General features: G+C 40.4%; 1 protein-coding gene across 1 annotated transcript in view; it reads right to left on the reverse strand.

The window, feature by feature from the left end:
• Peli1 (pellino E3 ubiquitin protein ligase 1) overlaps positions 1 to 20,015 on the reverse strand; it is a 59,206-nt gene extending 39,191 nt beyond the window's left edge. The window contains exon 1 of the mRNA XM_028777585.1: positions 19,637 to 20,015. The gene's annotated coding sequence lies outside the window, so the exon portion shown is untranslated. The remainder of the gene's footprint in view (positions 1 to 19,636) is intronic.
• Positions 20,016 to 22,163: the final 2,148 nt, after the last annotated feature.

Genomic DNA, 22,163 nt, shown 5'->3' on the forward strand with positions numbered 1-22,163 from the left:
ACTTTTCTCCCTTGACAGCATGCACAGAAACCTGCTAGTACCATTTGAAAGCTAGCCAGTGGGGATGAAGCCTCTAAGTTGTGATATTAGCTTGTTTTCTGCATGTCCTGTCTTCAGCAATAGGATCTTACCATCAACTTCTAGAGAGTAACAGAGCAACAGTAATAGCCTGTCGTGTCTAAGGGCAGGATCTGGGACCCCACTGGGTCTGCAGAGGGATCTTTTTTTTTGTTTTGTTTTTGAGTAGACAGCAATTAATCATGAAACCCACAACCAGTTACTATGTAAAGGATAAGGAACTGTGGAGTACTCAGTTCTATATAGGACATCTATACCACACCTTCTCCTGCCAAGGTTCACGGAAAAGGGAAAGACTGTAAGAGTGACATCTGTAGGAAACAGTATTTGCCAGACATGACAGGATCATTGTAAACATGAACTTACAGTGCTTATGACTCACGCATAAGACCTCTACAAGATCCAGCCAGCCAAAACCCCACACAGATTGAGAGAGACTCATAAATTCTTGCCCCTGTCTGAGGAGCAATTGGCAATGAATGGTTGCTGAGGAAGGGAGAGTCAGTTTTCTTCAGGGATTCAGCATGCTTCTGTGAATGGTCTCACACCCTTCCCTATACATGCGGCATTAAAAACAGATTCAGTGAGTATTTTATAAAGAGAGAGAACATGTGAAGCTGGTAGGAAAAGGTAGAAGAGGGGATAAGGCATAGTTGATTCAAACTCATTATATAAAACTTTCAACGAATAGAAACAGTGTTGGTAACATTATTTGAGCTCCAGGTGAAACTCCAATTTAGACAAATCAATGCATTCCCATCCCACTTAATTCTGTTAAAAGCTGTTTTTTTATTACAATAATGTTAACTAATACAAAAACTATTTCAAGTATGTTTGTTTTCCTTAGAGTAAATATATTAGGTCATAGAATTCAGTTCCAAGAAAAGATGAAAAATTTTTCCTCACAGATGGTTCTGGGTTTTCTATGTCTGCCCTCTTTTCTCAAGGCCATGGGGCTTTGTATTTTCTGTCTCAGATTATTAATAAACAGAATTTTTTTCCTGAAAAGAAATAAATTGGCAATAAAAAAGTAACAAGTAATAGGAGGAAAAGATAAGGGGTCAAACTATCTAGTTACGTTGTAAACAGGTATGCTTTTACTTATGGTAACTTAAGTAAATTCAACGATAATACAAAGGCATCAAAGTACTAACATCAAAGTCCCAATGTAAAAAGCAGCTGGATCATGAGAGCAGGTAAGCTGGCTCTGCCCCTCGCCAGCTGCGAAGTGGGCCCTGCACCTTGCCTGCACCTGAGCTAGCCCTGGTGGAGGAGGTGTAGGTGAGCCAGCCCAGAGGGCACGAGTGAGGGAAAGCTGACCCCATGACTCATCTGCCATGAGGTATTGTGGGTGCAGAGGACAATGCTCTCCCCCTCACCCTGCTCACCACCTGTGGTAGTTGGAGAGTTTGGCCCCATAAGTCACGAGAGCAGTGAGAACAGGCTCTGTGCCACACCTAGGCAACACAGTGGAGCTGGCTCTGATGGCAAAGGTGCAGATAAGGTCTGCCCTGAGGTTGTGAGAATGGGAGAGCTGGCCCAATCCCTTGCCAGCTGCAGCACCTGGGAGAGTGGGCTTTGAGCCCTGACTGAGCAGCACACTGGAGCTAGCTCTGGAGGTGTGGGTGCAGATGAGCCAAACCGAGGGCATGAGAGTGGGAGAGATAACCCTGCCTCCAGCAAGGGGAGGCATTAAGTAGCCTAGCTGGATCATCCCAAAATTTATATCATCTTCAAATGGTTGGGATGTCTGAAAGGACAGTCCTGCTGTTTCAAAGCTGCAGATCTCCATTGTTGGAGATTGGTTCTAATGCTTTGATTCAATCGGGAATCTGTGTGTCCGACTGCTAAAGGTTCCTGTCCCCAATTGGTTTTTGATCGATAAATGAAGATGCCGGAGGCCAAGGGCTGCACAAAGGGAGATGGGGTGGGACCCTTAGAGTTCCTCAGGCTAGGATGTAGGGGAGAGAAGAGAGAGATCGCCACGGAGTCCAGGAAGAAGGATGGGGCCAACCAGCCAGGTGAGAATTTGAATGGGTGGCCATTGGCCACTTCCTCGATTGGGCCTGGGGTAGCAGGAGAAGGTTTAGAAGTGCCCAGTTATTAAGTTAGCCAAGGCATTTCAAAAATAAGCTAATGTGTATGTGCCTTTCATTCAGGAGTCCAAAGAGTTCCTGGGCAGGTAGGTGGCTAGAAGCACTCAACCTGCTGGGAGCACAAAGTGGTATAGGAAAAATTCCACGATACATTCTATGACACAGGGCAACGACAGGATATCTGAGAGGATAACAGGATAACTGTGAGTTTCCAGTACTGATGGTGTCACAGAAGCCAGGGCCTTGAAGCAGACCAATGAACTCACCGCAATGACACATGCAAGTGAAGATGGGTGGATAGAGCGATGTACTGTAGGACACACTGTGACACACTACTTCCCCAGATGTTTTCTATGCTTTGTTTTGTTTATTTTTGTTTGGTTGTGTTTTATTTGGGGTGGGAAGGTTGCAAGGGTGGAGGGGAGGGGGAGATGAGTGGGACTGGGGCGAAGAATCAATGAAAAGTTAAAAAAAAAAAAAACCAAAACCCTGGGATTTACAAAAAACTTCAAAAATTAAAATGTCTTAGACTAAAATGGAAACAACAACAAACCCTAACAACTAGGCAAATCATTACATAATTTCAGGAGAAAACTGTTAATCGTAATATAAAAATCCTTGATTTTATACACAGTGAGATCATGATATGTTACTGAGTGCCCAAGATGTCCTGAAAATGGTTAGCAAATGGCTCAACAAAGTAAATCAGAACTGAAGCCACTATAATAATACCGTGAAACTCTAGCAGTTATACTTTCCAGAATTTTGGCAATTTAAACTTAAAAGAGAGAAAAGCAAACAATGCACCCAGAATAAGAAGGAACTATGGTGTACATTGTGCTTCCCAGCTCACACAAAGTGAGATGTTACATGTCTATTTAAAGCATCTACGTCTTAGGGTACCAGGTGTGCATGGTGTGCATCCCTGAATGAGTCACAGCACTCTTCTCATCACAGGGAGGCCATTAATATAGTCTGTGTGCACACAGATGAGAGAAGTTATCACTTGACATGAAATAAGATAAGGTGATGTTAAAGAGTCCAGGACCCACACTCTTATTTCTGACCACTGACAATGACATTTAGTTTCTGTACGACTTGGACTAGCTTCCACTGAGGATCAATTTCCTTCGTGTAAACTTGAGATAATAATAATAAAAATAACTGGCATACTCTAGCCTGTATCATAAATGCCAAGTATCAGAATTTCACACATTAATTCTTTCACTCTTAATAATGTTCTTAACCAGTAAATAATAAAAAGTAGTATTATCTGTTATTTTGTAGATGAAGAAATCAAGACCCAAATCAGCTCACTTAATTACCTGAGGTTACAAAACTAAAAACGTTTGACACTTAAGAGAGTTGGAGAGATGCTTCAGTGATTAAGAGCACAGGTTGCTCTTCCAGAGGACCCAGTTCTATTCCTGGTAGCTATATGGTGGTTCACAACTGCCTGGAATTCCATCTCCTGAAGACTTGATTCCCTCTTCTGACTTCTGTAGGTAACACATGCACATGGTACACAGACATACACACAGGAAAACCATTTATACACATAAAGTAAGGTGAAGGACTAAACCATGAGAAATTTGGCTGAGAACCTATATTTGAAACCATTACTTAATTTCAAAGTATTTTTACAAGCTATTAAACACCTAGAGTATAGTAGTAGTAGGACAGCTTAATGATTAGTGCTCCTTTGGAAAAGTTTCTATTTACTAGAATCCTTATACCACCAATTACTTTAAAATAATTAATATAGAAAGTACTTTCTCCTGAAAAGAATTAGCTGAAGAGGGAGAAATGCTGGAAATTCTTCCTAAGCATGGGAATTTAAGATACTTTTGAAATACCCATGAGGAAGAGTTAGAAACAAATGCATATATAACTCTGGAGCCTGGAGGAGAGCTATGTGCTAGAATATAAACCTAAAAACGTTTACAATACAGATAGAATTACCTTACCTAGAGAAAGAGTATAGAGAGGACAGGAGAGAAAGGGGGGGGGCTAAAACTATGGTGGCTGCAGTCCTAAGACAATGAAATGACAATAACACGAAGGTGAAGTCAGTGATTCTCACAGCTTTCCAAAGGATTGCTGAGGTCAGTATTATTAGCATCATTATATAGCTTACAATCAAGATTAGAAAGCCAGTTTTAAGAAACTAGAGAGATGGCTCAGTGGGCAAGAGAGCTTGTGGCTCTTGCAGAGGACCTGGGCTCACATCTTACCACTTAAAGAGACTCACAATTACCTATAGCTTTTCAGTTCCAGAGAATCCAATACCCTCTTCTGACTTCTACAGGCAGTAGGCGTGTATGTGGTGCCCACACGTACAAGCAGACAAAACACTCATACATGATGTATTGGCTAGTTTTTTGTGTCAACTTGACACAAGGTAGAGTCATCAAAGAGAAAGGAGCCTGAGTTGAGAAAATATCTCCATGAGATCTAGCTGTAAGGCATTTTCTCAATTAGCAGCGGGGGAGGGCCATTGTGGAAGGTGCTATCTCTAGGCTAGTGGTCCTGAGTTCTATAAGAAAGCAGGTTAAATAAGCCATGTGACGAAAGCCAATAAGTCATACCCCTCCATGGCCTCTGCATCAACTCCTGTCTCCAGAATCCTAGACTGATTAAGTTCCTGTCCTGACTTCCTTTGGTAATGACTAGAATTGTGGACATGTAAGTACAATAAATCCTTTCCTCTCCAACTTGCTTTTTGGTCATGGTGTTTTGTTGTAGCAATAGAAGCCCTAACTAAGACACATATCAAAAAAGTTAATATATCTTGTAAACATCTGAGACACATTTATATTACATTCAAACTTTGTCCCTCTGCTAGCCACCATTACTACTATATACTAAGGACATTGTGGGTAAGCATTCAACAGTGAAACTATGATCTAATAATGAAAATTTTCCTAACTGCAAGCCAAGCATCTATGTGTTTATAATTCTGTAATTTTAGAACTCAGAGGGCTGAGGCATGAAGACTGCAAGTTTAAGGCCAACCTGAGTTAAACAGTAAGATGCCCATAGTCTGGTAAAACAGTGCTTGGGCCTCATGGGAGCAAAGAACATTCATCCAAGTTTAGAGTGTAGAGGTTTAGGTTTGACTGGTATAATTAATAATAATAATAATAATAATAATAATATCACCCACTCACTAGATTTTCTGGGTTCTTCCCTGAATCTGTAAGCCTTTGGAACAAAAACACAATAAATGTAGGTCTCTATACATACAGCTCATGCCCTCTAAAGTGAATCCAGATGAGTTAAAAAAGAATCCCAGGGCTGGGGTGTAGCTCAGCTGCCGAATGCTTTTAAGTCTTCATTAAGTCCTGAGTTGGCACTGCTGCCTGTAGTTGTAGCACTTGGGAAGTGGAAGAAGATCAAAAATTCAAGATCATGGTAGAGGCCAGCCTGGGCTACAAAAGATGAAGAGGAGGGGAGGAGAAGGAAGGAGAGAGGGAGGAGAGGAGGATGAAAGGGAAGGGTATTTTACATAAGTGCTATCACAAAGACATTAACCAAACAGTAAAGAGGCCTGAGACCCTAAACTTGAAAAAGATTCTGTGTATAACATAGCAAATGTCCAACTAATGAAAAGGCTCAGGCAAAGGCATTTATTTCAAAGAAAGGGACAAACCTATGCAGAGGTTCAAAACCTCTTTTGAACAAAGAGTAAGAATTTCTTTATGGTTTAAGCACTGTGGTGGTTTCAATGAGACATGTTCCTCATAGGCTAAATATTTTAACACTTGGATCCCAGTTGATGGCATTGTTTGAGAAGTTTAAGCAATCTTTAGGAGACAGAGCTTTCCTGGAGGAAGTAGGTCACTGGGGGTAGATTTTGAGGATTTATAGCTTCACAGTACTTCCTGTTCTCTCTGCTTCCTGTGTGCTGATAAAATATGACCAGCCAGATTCCTGCTCCTGCTGCCATGACATGCTGTCCCCACCATGATGGACTTTATTCCTCTGAAACAATATGCCAAAATAAGCCCTTTCTTCTTTAAGTTGCTGAGTTAAAGTCAGTGTCTTATCATGGCAACAGAAAAGAAACTCATTTAGGCCTGAAGATGAGGGGAGACAGCAAAGCTAGCAAGTCAGGTTAGAGTAGTGGGCCTTAAGTCAGGTTAGGGCAGGCCATACAGACTTCGTAAACCAAGGCAAGGCACCTGGGCAGACACACCAGGAAATAGGAACACTGAGCAGAGGACTGACAGACCTGGGTTTTATTTGATCAAATTTTCAACTGATAAGCTCAAGGGGTCATCCCACGGCCCCACCTGGCCCACTGCAGAGCCTTCAGCTCAGTAAATGGCACCATTGCCAAAACTCAACTTTGGCTCATATCAGAAAATTGATGTCCTCAGTACTTCCTTCTCTATAATCCTTAGGATCCCACTCTACCACTACACCACTGTTTGACTTCTGAAGCAGTTTCAGCACACATTACCAGGTCTTTGCTCATGCCATACTCTAAGCCTGAATAATACTGCTCTAGCTCAAAGTAACTGGTGCCTTCTTATTCTTGACAGCTTACAGATGAAATTCCTCAGAAAGCTCTCTCTTATTATCCAATGGAACACAGGTTCCTGTGGCAGGAATTTCCTGCCCAATGTATTTGATGCAAAAGCCCTGTCACTGAACAGGGAAGAGGGAGGTGAAGTTAGGAGTTGGGAGGAGAGAAAAACTCAAGGAGAGGAGAGGAGGAGGAGAGAGGTGAGATGACAGCAGATGTACATATCTCTAGCAGTCTCTAGTAGTTATTCATATCAAAAGGATAGATAATTGGGATAACAATTCTAACTGTGTGGGCATCTTGTGTATTGAATATTTGCTAATATATAAATCCCTGTGTGGGCATCTTGTGTATTGAATATTTGCTAATATATAAATCCATTGGTTAACTTCAAGAATCTAGAGTTTTGATTTACTGGGTTACTGGAAGGCTGATCCACCAACAACCAGGTAGTTTGGCTGTAAAGGAACTAGCAGCACCAGAGACATGCGAACCAGAGCTGGAAGCACAGCAACTGGTTGCTATGGGGCCAAGTTAGAGAGAGCATCCCAGTAAAACCAGCTTGGGAGCTCTGGCTCTGCTAGAGAGCTTGCCTAGACAAAATGGGCTTAGAGCGGGAACATGGCAGCCAGGCTGGTTGCTAATCAGCAGCCTTTTTTTCAAATACCACTGGGTTACAGGTTCCTTCTGCTATTCTCTCATAGCACCTTGCTCTGTATTGATCTGTACATTTAATTGATTTTATTATCTCCCTCCCTATTTTGTGATTTTCATTTAGAAAGAAATCCCTCAGTTGTTCTTTCACTATATACCCAATACTTGCACAGCACTTTCTTGATTCACAGGAAGATAACTGACAACAATATGGACGATGCATGAGAAGCACATAGCTACTAGAACCAGTGACATCAGACAAAAATAATCAGAGCAGGATGCTGATAAGAGAAATAAAAATTGTTTCTCATTTCTGAACATCTACTTTATGTTTGCTCTGTGCTATGGACTGAACAAACTATTTTTATCCCTATCCAGGCTGGTAGAAAGGTGTTGAGATCCTTGAGAGATTAAATAAAACAAGACAACTGCCCAGGCAACAGGACAGAGCTGTTAATCCTGTGAAGGAGGGATCTGGATTCAGTTTTCCTCTAATCAAAGCTTCTTTCCACAGTGACTATTATCCAGACTGGGACAAAGACCAAAATGAAAGGAACTAGTAGACTGAAAAATGGGGAGTAAGTCCAGAAATGACTTCCAAACACAGTTTAGTGGTGATAGAACTGGAGAGAAAAACAGAATGCCTTTGAGAGCTTCAATCAAATCCAAATAACCTTGGAATCACTTCTTGCTTTATTAAGGAAAATGTGGTAAAAGGCTCACTGTAGCAGCATACCTATAATCTCAACACGTGGGAAGTTTGAGATAGGAAGAAGATGAGTTCAAAGCCAACTTGTGATAGTATATAATAAGAACATGTTTCAAAAATTCTAAGTAAACAAGAGCTTCAGCTCTACTCAGACAATTATTGAGCATGATCCCTGGTATTCATATAATACCTGAGAAGTAATGGTATGGTTCCAATAAAAGATAAAAGACAACCACGTCAAAAGCCAGTCCGCAGAGCTAGAAAGCAATCTTTTAATCTGTGGTTTCATGGTCTGTCTACAAGCATCATTCTGAACTTCACTTACGTGAGATTTATGTTAGAGCGTCTTTAGAACTTGACATGAATTTAAATCATGTTATTACTAAGTATTTTCATTTGTTTCCATCCCTTTTGGAATTTGAAGTATCCCCGTAAATTTTCTTCAATCTTTTAATATACTTTTATAAAACATTAAAATGCTATCCCTGAATATAAATAATTCTTAAGTTCACATAATGTCAAGGGTGAATCATCAATGCAAAGAGACAATAGTGCAGACAGTCTCTATAGAAGCAAGTCAGTATAGAAGAGAGGCATACTACTTGAAGTCATGGAATCTTGAAGCTGGAAGATGACAAATAGACTTCATCTAAAACGCCCACGCTATATTAAGTGTATCAAGAAAGGAGTCCGTATGAGTACTGCTGTGAACATCTATAATGCCAACACAGCACTCTGGAAGTTAAGGCAGGATGATCATGAAGCCAGCCTAGGTAACACAGGGAAAATTCAGATTCAAAAAGCCAAAAGCCTTCTGGTTTGTGATCAACAATTAGTTGTAGCTTTCATGAGGGGTTCCATGGAGAACATAACTACTACAGAGCATGTGACTTTGTAAAATAGGAAACTAAGGTTAAGATGGGTTAAAAGAAATACAACACAGCCAAAAAATAAAGAAACAAATCAGAATTCTTATGCCTCTCAATTTTAGGGATTGGGATTTTAACCCAGCAATACAATGTCTCTCCTCCCTAATGTATTTATACATTTAAATGTTCTTTTTATGTAACAGATGATAAAAACCAAACTAATTAAAATTTAAAAGGAGAGAATACACACCTTTGAAGGTTTTATTAGACTATTACAGAGTTTGCAATCCTATGATAAAGACATGTTCATGTAAATACATTCAAAGATTTAAATGAAGCTCACAATCCTTAGGTTCTATCACTGTGATCAATGAATCTCTGACTCAAACTGTTTCCTGACAATTTCACTTCACATGGTGAATTTTTCCATATGACAGTTCTTCTTTAGAGTTTAACCATTATGACTCAGGGAACTTCGATGCTATGAAGGAGCTTTCAATATAAGGGGTGGGAGGAGAATGAGGGGGCCTACTGAATCATTAACAGCCTAAGTAGTTATGAAACTCAGAAAATCCTTTTTGGAAACCATTTTCAAGGGAGCTTTAGGAGGCAAATTCTTTAAAAGATAATCTATATACTAGAAAATCAACCTCTTATTTATTTAAAGACACACAACTAGGAAACTTCGGCAGAAATATTTTCTTTTTGAATGTCAGTGATACATTTTTTGATTTTCAGATCACTGAAGTCAGTGTATGCCCTATACTCAATGGTTTAAGAGCCTCCTCAACATCTGTCATAGCTCTCAGTTAAACTGTGAGAACTAGTTCAGAGACTGAATCATCCTACTTTATGTGAGAATTACAGTAAAGGAGTAAGTATATGTAAAGAGTGTTCTGATGGAAATTAGTCTACATATAGACAAGGTTGTGATTTCTAATTAAAAACAGCTACTACCTTACAAAGACATATCTTAACACATTTTCTCATGAGTAATAAACTTAATTAGATTTGTAATTTGGATGTTCTTGTCTTTTTATGGTAAATACACAGAATGGCAATGAAAATGATCTGAAGAAAATTCACCATGTTAACCAGAGCCTGAAATGAAGAAAATCAACTTCCAGTAGTCACAATTCATTAAATCTGGGATAACCCCACGGGAACTGAAGCACGAAGAGTAGGATCTGCTAGGAATCAGGGATGTAGCATTAAGGTTTTGAAGAACCAACCGAGTATCTTCTAATGTTTTCACTGACGTGAAAAAACAAAACCGAACTTAACTGAGCCTTTAAAAAAGCAATCCCAGTGATATGCTAAAAACTACAGCAAACAAGCAGGAAAAATCAAGGCCAACCACTTCATATTTTATTCTTGTGGAAAGAAGGTATATACCTGCCATCACCTTACCATCTTCTCCTGTCTTCTGCTTGAAAATGGGAAAAAAGGCTGGGCAGTGGTGGCACACGCCTTTAATCCCAGCACTTGGGAGGCAGAGGCAGGCGGATTTCTGAGTTCGAGAATTCAAGGCCAGCCTGGTCTACAGAGTGAGTCCAGGACAGCCAGGGCTACACAGAGAAACCCTGTCTTGAAAACAAACAAAAAAAACAAAAACAAAAACAAAAAAAAGAAAATGGGAAAAAAGCTCAATGAAACTCAGACATTTCTCCCCTAAGGTCATAGTGCTGATTAAGTCTCCAATTGTACAATTTTGGAAAAGAGTACCAATACCAAGAGTTGAAAATACCCTTTGATATTCTACTCAGCTATGAATTCTGCTATCAAAAATATTGTTCTAACAACATAGAGTTCTACTTGAACGTAGTATTAATGCCTATTTGTTTCCTACACTGATCTAAAAATATATATCCCTCAGGTCAAATAGTTGCATTGAGTCTAACTGACACATGGGAAAAACAAAGACAAAGAAGTTTAAAACCCCATCAGGTAAGCAGAAACAGGAAACTGCCACTTGCGCTCTCCTCTCTTCTTGGTCCTTCACTCTTTGCAAGTTCATTTTATCAGCACAACAATGGCAGGCTGGGTGGAAGACTATACAACAGCAACAGGCACAACTAAAGTTGGCAGAGGAGCATAAAGGAAGCAACTAGAGGAGCCGAGGGGGTGGCTTAGGGGTTAAGAGCACTTGCTGCTCTTGCAGAGGACCTGTGTTCAATTCCCAGAGCTCACTATGTGGCCTACAACTCCAGAGGATTAGACACCCCTCTTCTGGCTTCCGCATGGTAATATACATACACGGTGGCAAAATGTACACATAAAATAAATCTTAAAAAATGAAGGAAAGCCAGTGGCAAGAGATTTGGAAAGATGAAAGTGAAAGAGGCAGGGATGTGAAGTTAGGGCACCATGTACCACACAAGCCGAGAATAGCAATCTGGAATCTACTGCCATAAGAAGGTACAAAGCTTAAGTAACTGACTGGACTCTAGGACGTGTATTATTACTGTGATTGTGTATGTGCACGGTGCATTGGGAGAGGGTACACGAGCGGAGGCCAGAGAACAACTTTGTGAAGTCAGTCCTCTCCTTTCAACTTTATGTGGGCTTCAAAGCCCAAATTAAGGTTTCCAGGCTTGTACAGCAAGCATTTTTTATCAGCTTAGCCATCTGGTCATCGCTAGACTGAATTTTCAAACGTTCTTAATTACTACTAATCATTATTTCCAAAATTAAGTACAGGTTTTTACTATGGTTACAGGGTTAAAGTGATATACTTTTTGCATAGCAATTGTTCTCTTTTACTGGAAGCTATATTTTTCTATTGTTTACTTAGTTTATAAATTTGCACTTAGTTCTCTAGGTCATAAGAACTTAGACAGTACCGAGGTACAAAGGCTTTTCCTGGCATGTTGTCTTGTTGTAATAACCATTCCTTTTTCTTTCTTGCCCTCTCTAGCAATTCTACTTCTTCTGTATATTATTTATTCCACAAATATGAGAATGAAGATTTATAATCCTCTTGCCAAATCAACAGACAAAGCACTATTTCTTTCTTTCTTAAAAACAAAACAAAACAAAACAGGAATTTCTAAACACGTTTGGTTATAAGACTTTTTTTTTTAAAGTACCATTATTTTACAGGTGAATCAAAGACAGCTTTTTAAAACTTTCAGAATTAATAAAAAGCCCAATAATTAAACATAGGCTGTTCTACATTTCATACTAGCAAAATACTGTTTAAAATACATTAAGTAATACAGTTTAGTTCCTACATCATGATAGTATGTTTGTGTAACGACTGAGCCTGGGTGCGCACACGCGCGCGCACACATACATACGCACACGCACACGCACACATACACACACCTCTAACAATTTACAGACAATATTTTAAGACAGAGCTTTGCTAAAGCAGTCTTAATACAGCTGGGCATGGTGGTACATGCCTTTAATTCCAGTATTCCAGAAGCAGAAGCAGGCAGACCTCTGAGTTCGAGGCCAGTCTGTTCTACATAGTGAGTTCCAGGACTATATAGAGAGACCCTGTCTCAACCAAGCCAATTAACCAACAATAAACAAAACTCCAATAAAGGATTCCATTTTGTTTTTTTAATTTGAAAGCTAGTATTTTTATTCAGATAGCAGTCTCATTACACATGGTCCAAGAACATTCAAATAAGAACTCAAATAAAATCAGATGTTAAAGATTGGTCTTCAAACATCATAATGCCAATAATGCCACATTTGGCTATGATCTCTCTGATATAAAACCACATCCATACCTCAGTAGCCATCAAACCATTCAGCATAGCTTCCTTAACTGTAAGCTGCTTGAAGCTATCTGTTTTAGTACTTTGAATTATATCTTTCACTCTCTGAATATCCAGAGAGAGTTCAGCAAGAGTTGTGGGAAACCAGCTCAACCTCGGCATAGTACCAAAATATGGCTAATTGAGGCTTCAAGTCAGAGCAGTGTTCATCAGCATTGAGGCTTTCTCAAGGTTATAAAGGAACCATGGTCTAATGTTTGTCTTCCCGAATCCATAAAATATTCTTAATATAGATATGCATATATAGTTTTAATGGCTACTACATAATTAATCATAAAATTAAAGTTCATAAATTCTGATTACAGCCATTAAATCCTAAAAATATGAATGAAAAGATAGCATTTTCCCCCCTTATTAGACATAACTAGAAAAATGTAATTTTTATTAAAGCATCTAAATAAGTTTCATTTCTCTGTTTGGAAACATTAACTAAATAGCACAAAGTAACATTAAATTTTCAAAGTTAATAATATCTACATATACACTGTCCTATGGACAAATTTCTTAAAAATATCTAATGATGAATTTCTAGGTGTCTAAACATTTGGATAAGATTCATTTTTTTCAGCCCATGATTGGGAGGTCATAGGGTCCAGAAACCAACACTACTGTTCTGCTAAAATGACATTGTACTGAAGTGCCCTCTAAATTCATATCTCTATGCCCAGACTAGGGCTGCTCTCAGACCTCATCAGGGAAGTTTCTTTGTGCAGTGTATGTCAGTTAATGCAGAAATTCACAACTTGTCAAAATACGAAGAGTAAGTATCAGTGGAGTGCTCAGCCACAAATGAGACATCTGTCCTACACCTCTCCTCCAGGCTCAAGGACCACTGCAGAAGAGGAGACAGAAAGACTGTAAGAGCCAGGAGCCAGGAAACAAGGGAGTGAACTATCTTCTGGACTTGACAGGACAGATGCGCTCATGAACTCACCATAGCTACAGCTGTCTGCACAAGATCAAGCCAGTCAACATTCCAAGTGGAGGGACCTGAACCCCTAGACCTGAAGGGCTACTGACAGTTGATGGCTTCTAGGAGAGAAAGGGTGAGTTCTCTTTTAGAGTGTGGTTCCTGGTAGGTCGACAAGGCTCCAATAAATGGTTTTACACCCAGGAATAGATGGGGAGCAAGTTGGACTGGAAGGGTTATTATGATTTTTTTAAGACACCAAGTTGGAGACGGGATGAAATGGATTTCATACCAAATACACGGTATGAAAATTCTCAAGGATAATACAAACATTAAAAGATCTGATTTTCCACTCTAATAAAGATTTAACTCTATTAACTGATCTGAGAAAGTAAGCACGAATCCACAATTTGTAAGTCAGACTCATCTGCACATGTACATGTGTGATGGCCAGAGGTTGATGTAGGTGTGTTCCTCAATTGTTTTCCTTACTTTTGAGATATAGTATCTTCAAGAACCTGGTGCTCACCATTTCAGCAGAGCTAGCAATCCAGTGAGCTACAGAGAGCCTCCCTTTCCACCTCTGCAGTGCTGGGATACAGGTACATGCTACTAAGTTCTGCTTCTGTTAAGTGGGTACCAGTGAGCCACTCAGGTCTTCATGCTTACATCTGAGCCATCTCCCAAGCTCCACGCTCATCTCCTGACATCATACTTGTTAGTAGTTTTCTAACTCTCCAACTGTATGCTGCATCAACAAGAAAGTTTTACTAACTAGTCACCCTTAAAAGTACTGTTTAGCCTTAAATACATTATATATATGAAACGTATGTGCAACAACTGTTTTTGAGTACTTAAACATTAAGAAATGTACATGGACATGCATACCTATCTGTTTTAATATTTAGAACATAAATATCCAAACAAGTTTATTACTTTACACATAGTCATATTCAGAGTTATACCTCATTCCAAATACTATAACTGTCCGGAATGTAAGTTAAAACTCCTTCTAGGATCATGGGTAGATCTAGTTTTTAGACACAGTAACTGCCTTCTCAGAGTGGGTTTTTAGACACAGTAACTGCCTTCTCAGAGTGGGTTTTTAGAAACAGCTTCATGCTACTTCCTACTTTCTGTAAAAGAATAAATACAAAGTAATGAATTATTTTTATGTGTGGCTGTTAGACTGGCTTTTAAGGCAACTTAAAAACAAAACAATAAAAGAACTTTTGTGGGCTGGTCAGATAGCTCAGCAGTTAAGAGCACTGACTGCTTTCTGGGGGTCATAAGTTCAAATCCCAGCAACCACATGGTAGCTCACAACCATCCTCTGTAATGAGATCTGATGCCCTCTTATGGGGTGTCTGAAGACAGCTACAGTGTATTCACATATAATAAATAAATAAATACCTATGGGCTGGAATGCGCGGGGCCAGAGCAAGAGGGAGAAGGGAAGGGGGGAAAACTTTTAAAACTATTCTGAGCAATCTTAATGTTGAATAATACATGATTTTCATAATGGCTACTCAAAAGACAGTTTTTTATATGTGTGTGTATATACATGTACCTATGTATATATGTGTATGTACACACACACACACAAGAATGGACAGCGAGACCTATTTATTCATACCCCTTTTATTCTATATGCTCTTTACCGTTCTGATATTCTCTCTTGATACTTTGTGGTGTGTCTGCGTGTGTGTGCAAATTACATTCTCCTCTAGGGCCTATGGCCTTATCCAGGGCTTTTGACAGGGTTAAGAGTACCTAGTATAAACTATCCCTGTGTAGTAGTTCACTTATAATATAACCTAAAATTGGTTGGTTACTACTGTAATATTTATGCCACTATTTTAACAGTAGGCACATCTTGCCTGGCAGATTACAATTGTAGATCATATGGTTCACAGTTGCTTTAAGACCATCAATAAATTTTTCTTCACTAGAAACCTACATAGCTCCTTCTAACACTGTGCAAGTTGGTCAGCAGGGGAAACTCTGAGCTCAGTTCCAGCATGATTTCCCTATGTCCTGCAATCAAGGTGAAAGGTGATTTCAATACTAGGGTTTTATCAAGTTCTGGTGGGTAACCAAGAGCAAATTCTAGTAGTAATAAATGAAACCTAGAGCCCCAGTTTTCTAAACACGGTACAACAAGCGGCCACTACTAAGCAATCAGAATTTAGAATATAACATGGTGTTTATTTGATGTTGCTTGCTTTAATGCCCTCAGAAGTATACTTCTACTTCCAAAACAGAGCTGACCATACTTTGTATGCTGAAATTCAGCTGGCATTTAGTATAATAAATAAGAGTGTTTACATATCTTTAAATATTTCTTTGCTTATTCTAGAAAGTTAGGGCGGGATAGAGCAAACTGTGGCAAAAAAAAAAAAAAAAAAAAAAAAAAGAAGCAGAAAATCATGGGAAACTAGGAAAACTACATATTTTTACAGTTAGTACCATCCCAGGAGGTTCATTATAAAATAAAAGCAACAACAAATGCTTTGAAAAGGAAGTAAATTCCATGTGTGCTGAATCAGAATTTTCACATTTATGAACATCAGTAACATTGTATTTTTCTGTAAACGGCATTTTGAAGTGCAATATTACAAGATGCAAGAGTAAAGGTACATGAGGCCTCAGCCAAGCCTGATGTTCTGAATTCACTCTCCAGACCCACACAGTGGAATAAAAGAACCAACTCCCATAACTGTTCTCTGGAATCTACCTGTAAGAAAAAGCTTCTGCAGGTGGGTAACAAACATGCATCTTGCTCACACACAAAAACAAGTAAAACACAAAACTGTTTGTCTGAAGTGGCATTACTCACCACTCTCATCACCATCACCACCACCATCTTTGTTGATCTCCATCATCTAAAATATCCCTATAACATCCTTGGGGGAAAAAGGGGCTGAGAATCGTGTGCAGCTCGTTTCTCTTAAGTCACCCAACGTCATCCAACGGAGCTCTTTTTCTCTAAACTATTTCTGAAAGTAGCTACCTATGTCATCAAAAGCTTCCAATCTTCCAGGCATGGAGCACCAATGGGGAGGTTAGGGAGGAGGACCTTCAGTTCAAGGCTAGGATGGGAAATACTACAAGACAAAATCTGATCTGAAAAAAACAAAACCAAACCTGTAAATTCCCCTAGGAAATCTCATGCTTCTCTTTAGCATACAATCATTTCACCAGAACAAAAATGACGTAGAATTTGCTAAGTAGAGCACATTAGCCAGTATTTCCAACCACTGATCTATTAAAACAGCATAAAAAGGCTAATAGATAACTTGAAATCATATCCAGATCTTTGTGTGACCTGTATTTCTTGTTTTAAGGACCTACAAATTAGTGTAAGGTGAGGTGAACTTTCCCTAGCAGAGAGCAGACTCTAACAACGATGTGTAAAAACTCTACCACAGAGTGTAGTAAGAAACTCTAGAAAACCCAGAGCCATTTGAGAGAGTATCTTATATAGACTTTTCCATGATACATGAAGAAGGGCTCTGAGGAAGATGGCCACAAATCTATAAACTGAAATACTGTGCTATGTGTCATTTATTGTCTGGGACTTCAACTAGAATTTTGTTCCTTATTTATAAATGTTCCCAGGAGTATTTAATACTATACTTCCTAAAATCTTTGTCAGTTGCCTTATCTATTAATTTTGGTTCTATCAATGGGTTTTTCAATCTGCTTTACATTTCTCTGTGAATAGAAAAACTGTTCACAGAGCAGAACTCTATAGCCCTTTACACCTATCTACTGGGCAACCACAGTGAAGCACATTCTAAATCAAAGGACTTAAAATACAACTGACATTTTGACAAGTGAAACAGAAGCAAAAACTAAGGCAAAGAAAAACATGTTGAGGCTTCCCCCTGAAAACTGCCTCAGTAGCTCCATGTCCTGCCCTGCAATGTTCAGCCATTTGTTTTAAAGGGTCCCAAAGAACTCAGGAAAGCAGCAAAGCCACCAGACTTCACTAACTTCTGCCTCTGAACTCCTGGAATCTGACAGGGCACAGGCACTGTTAGTGGTTTCCTTAAAAGTATAAATGGCCCTGGGAAAGCTGGTTGGTAAGTACTATGGAAAAAGTTCAATATAAGGTTACTTAAATACCAATTTTAAGGAACACATAAATCTGCAACTAAGGCAATTTCTGGTATACTGTTTTCAAGTCAATAAACTGTACTACACTGCATTACATTAAAAACCTAGGTGGTAAGTTTCCTTAAATTTATTATATGAGACACTACAACCATATAAGCAATCTTCCATACACTTAACTATTCCATTTTCACATTGCTAAACAGATCTCTTAACAAACTTCAGAAGGGGGATAGGTTGGGGAACAGAGGGAAAAGTACCTAAAGTCTCACTTTCGTTTTTTCTGACACACCTACTAGATTTAAAATCTGGGGGGCATTGACAAATAAAAATTAAGTGTGTCAATGAAAATAATGCTATCACAGTTCTAAATCTCATACAAATTAGGAAAAGAACTTGTAGACATAACACTTGACTTAAAATTTTCACACTTTCCATTTGGTACCAAAAGTGTTTTAAAGTACCAAGATTAATTGCTCTCAGAGTATTTACTACAGATGTTAACTGTGAAAAAAAGAAAACAAAAAACAAAAACCCTCAAGATGAAAAAAAAAAAACCCAAGAATTTATATGCTGTATTTAGACAATGAGGAGACTGTTTCAAGTATGTGTATTTGAGTACTCTGAGAAAATATGTTGTTACCTGTGAAAACGTATCATAAACCGAAACAGAAGAAATTGAGGAACTTCACCCTTTCCACAGTTGAAAAACTTTAAATTCACCCCACTAGGCAAACTCGGTTATGGGGAGAAAAGACATTGTCCTATCTGACACAAAAGATTACCTGCTATGAAGACAAAGTAACGTTATACTACCAGAAAGTCAAGAGCCTTTGAAAACAAAACAGACACCCGCTGATATACAAGAGCTTCGGTTCTCGGTATAGTCAAGAGTTCCGTGGGTGAGATGCTCGGTATTTGTTGATGAGAAGAGTGCTGGGCTTCAAACCAACGCGCATGTTGTGTGTAGTGACTAAACATGTTAAATGTAGGTTAAGAAAAAACTATCCCCTCCCCTCATCGTTGCTGTCTTGACTTCGTAAGAGACTTGTACATATAAAAATAATATATGGCGAAGTGAATTTATGACTTACAGTATCTTCACCACTCGGAACATTTTTCAGAAAGTCCTTTGAGGTTTTAAGATTCAAACACTATTTAAAAAGAATTATTGTTTCAACTACCTAACAATTATCTAGACTTCTTCCAGACTTCATTTAGCCTGTAAGTAAAATGAGCATCTTTAACTTTTCCACAGGGCATTTGGAGAATGAGTTATTACTCATAAACGCTTTTGGAGCCTCAGACACCAGGCGGGGTACATCAAGCGTATCCATCAATTTGAGGGCTTTCTGGACCTCAGTTTACCCACTTACGGAAACGGGCTTGGCAAGGGCCGGGAGGTGAAATTAATTAGTGTTTTTAAAATGCTCTGACATCCCAAGATGAAAGGAAACGTAGAGGCACGCAGAGATGATGACAATAATCATAACAATAAAAAGAATGACTAACTTATAAGTCTGCGTTATGTAAGGAAGCAGAGAAGTTATCAGATTCACACAAACAAAAGAAAAGCCCACCGCCTCTTTGTTCCCCTTCCACTTCGCCGGCTTGCAGCCGGGCCGCGGGAGCCAGAACCAGGCCGGGGCTCCCCTCCGCCGCGCGCCCGCTCCAGCCGTGGGGGAGGGCATTCCGGGCAGCTCCTCACAAAGGCGCTTCCTCCCACCGCGCGGGATGCGGCGCCGCAAACTCTGCTCCCCGCCGCCTCCCCGCGGGCGGGCGGCGGGCGGCGGGCGGGTGCGACGCCACCGGCAGAGGCTCGGAGGAAGTTCCGCGCCGCCGGCCCTCGCGCCCCCCGTTCCCCACCCGCGTCACTCACCGGACGACTGCTGGTGGCCGGAACGCCAGCTCGGCCCGCTGCGCGGACACCCGGGGCGCGGGGCGGCGCGAGCACTGGTTGAACGCAGGCACCGGCGGAGCCTGCCGCCTTCCCGCCAGCCGCCGAGACCCGCGAGGCCGAGTGGAACGCGGAGCCGAGCGCCGAGGAGCGCGGACGAGAGAGAGGCTCGGGCCCGCTTTGTGGTGAGATTCCCCGGGCTGCAGGCAGATCCAGTGGCGCCGCACGGCCGCTGCTGCTGTTGTCGCTACCGCCGCTGCTGCCGCTGCTGCCGCTGCTGCCACTGCTGCTGCTGGCTGCTGGAGAAGGCGGCGGCAGCGCCCCCGACCGTCCCTCCACCTCGAACCGCCTTTGGGTCACTGACACACACTGGGAAGGAGGGACCAGGACTTGCAGGAGGGCGGGGCATAAGGGTAAGGGGCAGGGCCACATCGGGAGGCGGTGTCGAGAGGACTCTTGGGAACTGTAGTTCCCTGACTGAGAGGGAAAAAAAGCATCTGTTGTGGAGGAGCCTACTGCTGGCTCTGCGTTGTGCATGCGCAAGGGGGTTGGGACGGACTGTTGCCATAGTCACCCATTCACTAAGCCTGAAGGTTCAGGACTGTAGTTGACTAAACAAGGCTGGTCTTGTGTCTTTGGTGCCATTGGGTTCCTGCCCACAGCCAGTCTCTCCTGCTTCACCCCACCCCCAACCACTTTCAAGTGTCCAGTGAAATCTCACTTCCGCCTGACATGGCAGTCTGCTTGGTTGTTTAGATTTCTTCTGCAAATCATAAATATCCCATTCCTTTGCCTCCTTCAAGTGAATTACCTAAGATACTAAAAATCTACTTGTTCTTAGTGTTTTAACAATTAGGTTATAAAACTGCAGGGAGCATGACCATTAACAAAATCTCATAATTTCTTTGTTCTGTTAGTTACGTTTAACTTCAATCCAAGTTCGGCATTAATAACAATGTTGGAGCATTCTACTGCAATTTGTTCATCTGAAAATTTATAATTCTTCAGTCATCCAGATTCCATAAGTATAAATTCAAAAGAGCAGTGGAGAGAGTTCAGAATTTTCAATGTATGCATTAGCCAATTTTAATTTGATAATGAGAGATCCGAACCAAGGTATGTTGTTGGGGTGCTCGGCTAGATCTACACCCATTCTAAATACCCAGGTATGCATCTATGGAGGTGTGAGAAGTACAGAGAAAACATAGTACTGATTTTCCAGAAGGCTTAGATGTAACTGGCCTCAATTTCTCATAATAGACTACCTAGAACTCTACATTCTGGAAGAAAAAACATTAATGCCAAGGAATCAGACACATATTTCAAGGTGGGAAACTAAGGATTTTCAGATAATCTTAGGATCAGAAAGTCTGGGTGCCCACAGACCACATAATTACTTGCTCATTAAAGAAATAAGTAATTTAAGAAACAAGTACACAGGAGCCAGAGAGTGGCTCAGCAGTACTCAGCAGTTAAGAGCACTGGCCACCCATCCATAGGACCTGGGTTCGATTCCCAGCACTGACGTGGACACTCACAACCTCCTGTAACTTCAGGGAATCCAAAACCATCTTCTGGCCTCATTGGCTCATACACATATATGCAGGCAAAACACCTACATTTAAAATATTTAATGTAGATATTTAAATAAAATACTAAAAAAATTAAGATATTTACTATGTGCCAGGTACTTTATTGGGCCACAAAAATAGAGCTGTAAAGATATAAAAGAGACATACTTTGTATTCAGCATCCCCTGTCTCTGTCAAGGAAGAGAGATAAATGGACTCAGTGTGATCTATGCTGTCATAGGAAAATTCAGACTACCTCAGACTCAGACACAGTCAGGATATGCTTCAAAGATCATTTGAATGTGGGACTCGTGGTTTTCATGTTTGTGTATTTTATTGGCAAAGGTGGAAGAGAAGAGTGAAGGAGAGCAGGGAACTCGAGGACACAAAGGCTAATGGGAATGTTTGCTGGCAGTGGCAGAATGGCACTGGGGAGAGAGGCAAGAGGAAACTTCAAGAAACTGAAGGAGACAGCTAAGCCCATGAAGGGCTTGGGTAATATACTAAGGATGCCATCTTTTCTTCCCTCTGGAAGTAGTATTGAAATGTGAATTTTTGATAAAGTGTATTTGAGAAGTCTAATGAACCCCTCACCAGGGTGAATGCACACACATATAAAAACCCCACAGGACTTTTGAGATGGGTCAGTGGGGTTGAGTGCTCACTCTTAAGCCTAGCAGCCTGAATGCCAAAAATTGTAAATGTGTACAATCCCCATTCATCAAAAACATTTTAAAGATAATTTAAAGCAAAAACAATAATGTTGAGATTTGGTCTTGCTGTCTATTGTAATGCTAAGTGCAGGCCCTCAAGAGTCTGCACATAGACCTGTGACCCTGCCTTCAAGTTACTTCTGATTGAAAAATAAAAATACCAACAGCCAATAGCTAGGCAGAAGATATAGGTGAGTTTTAGGTTTCTTGGGCTTAGGATCCAAA

This window comes from Grammomys surdaster, unplaced genomic scaffold (genome assembly GCF_004785775.1).
Source record: "Grammomys surdaster isolate TR1022 unplaced genomic scaffold, NIH_TR_1.0 67, whole genome shotgun sequence".
Lineage (NCBI taxonomy): Eukaryota > Metazoa > Chordata > Mammalia > Rodentia > Muridae > Grammomys > Grammomys surdaster.